Source organism: Zea mays, chromosome 1 (genome assembly GCF_902167145.1).
Source record: "Zea mays cultivar B73 chromosome 1, Zm-B73-REFERENCE-NAM-5.0, whole genome shotgun sequence".
NCBI lineage: Eukaryota > Viridiplantae > Streptophyta > Magnoliopsida > Poales > Poaceae > Zea > Zea mays.
This window is the reverse complement of record NC_050096.1, coordinates 204,189,406-204,193,875: the sequence shown is the minus strand read 5'-3', so window position 1 is coordinate 204,193,875 and position 4,470 is coordinate 204,189,406. Positions and strand designations below refer to the sequence as shown.

The following is a 4,470-nucleotide window of genomic DNA, read 5'->3' as shown; positions in this document are numbered from 1 at the left end:
GGAGGATAAAACCAAGCATTCTCTAAGCATTCCTAAGCATCAAGACTTCGATTCCGCGTATTTGATTCTTTGTGATAGCAACTAGAGCTCCATTTGAGTTGTGAACTCGTCGGGTTGTGTTGTGAGCTCTTGTTGTGACCTGTGTGCGTGTTGATACTCTGATTTCGTGTCTTGTGTGCGTTGCTCATCCCTCCCTTACTCTGTGCTTCTTTGTGAACATCAAAGTGTAAGGGCGAGAGGCTCCAAGTTGTGGAGATTCCTTGCAAGCGGGATATAGTAAAGTAAAAGCAAAACACCGTGGTATTCAAGTGGGTCTTTGGACCGCTTGAAAGGGGTTGATTGCAACCCTCGTCCGTTGGGACGCCACAACGTGGAGTAGGCAAGTGTTGGACTTGGCCGAACCACGGGATAAACCACTGTGCCATCTATGTGTTGATCTCTTTGTGGTTATCGTGTTGTGCAAGGTCTCCTCTCTAGCCACTTGGCTTAACTGTGCTAACTCTTAATCAAGTTTTGTGGATTAAGTTTCAAGGTTTTACAGGATCACCTATTCACCCCCCCCCTCTAGGTGCACTCAGTCCTTGATCTAGTTGAGGGGAATGGGATCTGTAGAAAAATTGTTTAAGAGATCCTCAATGTCCATGTGAACATCATTGTCCTCATCAACTCCAAACAACATGTAAAACCACAATTACTCGTTTATGGTCATGGACTACCTAATCCCATCGACCGCCATCGAGCCTCCAGCTCCTCGATGGCTACCATCAAAGCAAGCAATAAGCAAGGATCAAAACAAGAACCAGACATCTAAAGAAGAACATATCTAGGGTTAAGGTTTGATAAGAGGGGATCACCTCTACTGTTGGAGCATCGGAGACACCGGTGAGGTTGACGATGCATAGATCTTCCCCCTAGTACCTCAATGCCATCGTTTGAGCTAAATACCTACAAAAAAGTATAGGAAGACATTAAAACATGCTTAAAAGCCTCAAAATAATGAGAGAGGGATGAAGAAACAATGACGATGAGGACATGATATGTAGAATGAAGCTACATCAAGGGTCAAGAAGAGTGGCATAGATGGTTGTGCCAGCTAGTGTTGACTCAACCACCTACTGGAGACTTAGAAGGAAGAGGAGACAAGATTTCCATGGCGAAAGACAGAGAGCTAGAGTGAGATAGGAGAGAGAGAGCAAACAAACTAATGAGTTAGAGTTTCTAGAGCAGAGGAAGTGACCATAATAGGATAGCTTATATTTCCCTCCTCCGTTAAAAAAGATCTAGAAGTCGAGGAGTGGGAGGAGATCAATAACTAGGAGTCATATAATCATCGTGGCCGATATACACACTCACTCACGCAATCACACACATGATGACAGCCTCAGTAAGGCATGTACACCAGATAGAACGTGTCGGTCTAGTTGACCTAGCCCGTGCATCTGTACAGTGGTGAAGCAAGAGCCTAGCTAGCCTGGGCACGTGCCACTCCGTTGTTGGCCGCTTGCGCTGTGTGAAGACATGGGATCCACGAGACTTACTAACATATTTGTTAATGGTAGGTAAACTCTGTTTGATGAGTTGCCATGATTTGTGTCCTTGTATACTGAAAACAAATGTATTGTCCATGGCAGGTTGACGAGTGACCGTGTGACCTCATTATATGGCAAATGAAAGTATACAATCTAAACTCATTGAATTGTGTTTGTGTTTTGAACCAACTCCAACAAGTAAATTTATATGTGTGTGTTCTAGATCCTGGTGGTGTGCTCAGTTGGCGCAAGATTTAAGCTGGTTCGGGCAGAACAACCCTACTTTCAGTCTTCGGTGGCTTGCACCACCGGAACCTTGTTGCTCAATGCTCGTGGTAGGGGCTACAAGCAGGACAAAGAGGGAAGAGTTCCCATGTCTATGTGGGGTTGCATCGCTATGTATTCTACGTATCGGGTGTTGGCTATCGGCTAAGTCGTTGAGTATCGTGGTCTTGTGTTCTCCTCGGTCCCCCTAGTTGTTGTCGACCCTCCCTCTTTTATAGAACAAGGAAGGGGCCAGTTACAAGTGGCTTCTCGTGGAAGGAGTTACTGTGTTGTGGTAGAATGAAGCTTTTTACCCCTGGTAGAAACGTGTTCGTCGGTATTCGCCTCGATCGTCTGAGCTCTTTGACCATGCTCTTTAAGTCTGGCTGCACATGGGCGGCTGAGAGTACCTAGAGGCGGGTGAATAGGTGATCCTACAAAAATCAACTTTAAACAACACAACTTGGTTTATAATGAATGTTAGTGAAAGCTGAAACCAAGTTGTTATGAGTCGAGATGGAGAGAGAGAGGAGAACTCTTCACTTGATTGCTCCTTTGAGATGTGTATCAAACTTGGCACACCAGACAGTCTGGTGCAGCCTGGTGACAGTTGTTGGACTAACATGGACCGCGCGGATTGTGGGGCCGTCCGTTGGCCAGACACGTGGCTGGCACACCGGACATTCCGGTGAATTATAGTCATGGCGTCTCGGCGATTTCACGAGAGCGTCATGTTCGCTGGCTGGATAGTCTGGGCATCAGACACTGTCCGGTGCACACCGGACAATTCGATGCTCCTAGACTAGCACAAGTTTGGCTAATTTTAGCCAAACACCATTTCTCCAGAAATGGTTCGACTTGAGAAGTTTCCTAGCACTTAGATAAACATAGTTAGCAACTAAAACAATTTACTAAATGCTAGAATCATACCTTGCTTATTTCATGCAATAGAATTTGCAATATACACCAAATGCACTTTCCTATGTTTCTCAATTTGCCTTTCGAATGTATGTGCCTATGCTCATACATCAAGATGTTAGTCCAAGACAATGTGTTGAGCATTTAATCACCAAAACAAAATAGAAGTGGCCCAAGGGCACATTTCCCTTTCAATCTCCCCCTTTTTGGTGATTTATTTCAACACACTTAAAAGCAACAAAAGAGATACTAACATACTGAAAGTCACCTAGAGGGGGGTGAATAGGCGAAACCTGAAATTTATAACTTTAAACACACACTACAAGTCGGGATTAGCGTTAGAATTAAATTCAAGTCCGAAAGAGAGGGAAAACAAATCAAACAAGAAATAAGGCAAGTGAACACGGTGATTTGTTTTACCGAGGTTCGGTTCCAAAGAACCTAGTCCCCGTTGAAAAGGTCACAAAGACCGGGTCTATTTCAACCCTTTCCCTCTCTCAAACGGTCACATAGACCGAGTGAGCCTTCTCCTTAATCAATTGGGTCACTAAGACCCCGCAAGGACCACCACACACTTAGGTGTCTCTTGCTTTGATTACAAGTCACTTGAGAACAAGAATGAGAAAGAAGAAAGGCAATCCAAGAAACAAGAGCGCAAAAGAACACAAACACACTCTCTCACAAGTCACTAAATGTTTGAGTTGAATTCTAGGCTAGGAGAGGGTTTGATCTTTGGAATTGTGTCTTGAAGTGAATGCACTAGCTCTTGTATTGAATGTGATCTCTGAAAAACTTGGATGCCAAAGGTTGTGGTGGTTGGGGGTATTTATAGCCCCCAACCACTTTGGTAGCTGTTGGGGAGGCTGCTGGCGATGGACACACCGAACAGTCCGGTGCGCCACCGGACAAGCATTTTTCCTTGTCTGGTGCGCCGTCACGTCACCCAACCGTTAGGTTCGGAGCTGAGTCGACTGTTGGAGCTTTGTCCTCTTGCGGCACCGGACAGTCCAGTGCCCCTCTGACTTTGCTGCTCTGACTTCTGCGTGGTACTGTGTTGCACTATTCATGTGGCAGAGTCGACCGTTGGCGCTAGCTAGCCGTTGCTCCGGTGACACACCGGACAGTCCGGTGAATTATAGCGAAATGCGCCCTGGAATTCCCAAGAGTGGTTGGTTTGGATTTGTACGACCTGGTGCACCGGACACTGTCCGGTGCGCCAATTCTCAGCACACTCAAGTTCTTTGCTCCGTTTCAAATTGAGTCCCTAACTTGAATATTTTATTGGTTTGTGTTGAACCTTATGCACCTGTAATACATGAATTCTAGAACAAACTAGTTAGTCCATGTGTTTGTGTTGACAATCAACCACCAAAATTAATTATAGGAAAAGGTTAACCCTATTTCCCTTTCACATACCCATATGAGCCAACTTTTGCAAATTGAAGTCAAATAAAACACAAATAGTGTTAGTCTAGTATTTAGCATATTTGTATCATTTTTCCACCACTTGGTTTATTTTCTCAATACAATTTCATTTTCTTACTTCTATGTCAGAACACATTGTTTTAACAAATCAAAACATTTTTCAAGACTTATTTTGATTAAACATTAAAAACTCCCCCTTTTCCCATAAAAGGTTTCTCTCTGTTGCAATAAGAGAGTTTTGATCAAAAGACTAATAAAACACAATAAAATTTTGAAATTCACAAGTGGTAGTTGATCCAGTTGCTTTGGTCTTAATTTCTCCCCCTTTGGCATT

The 4,470-nt window shown here is 44.0% G+C and overlaps 1 pseudogene; it reads right to left on the bottom strand.

Moving 5' to 3' along the window:
- Positions 1 to 3,480: 3,480 nt before the first annotated feature.
- LOC109943816 (uncharacterized) lies at positions 3,481 to 4,028 on the bottom strand (annotated as a pseudogene).
- Between the last annotated feature and the right edge of the window lie 442 nt (positions 4,029 to 4,470).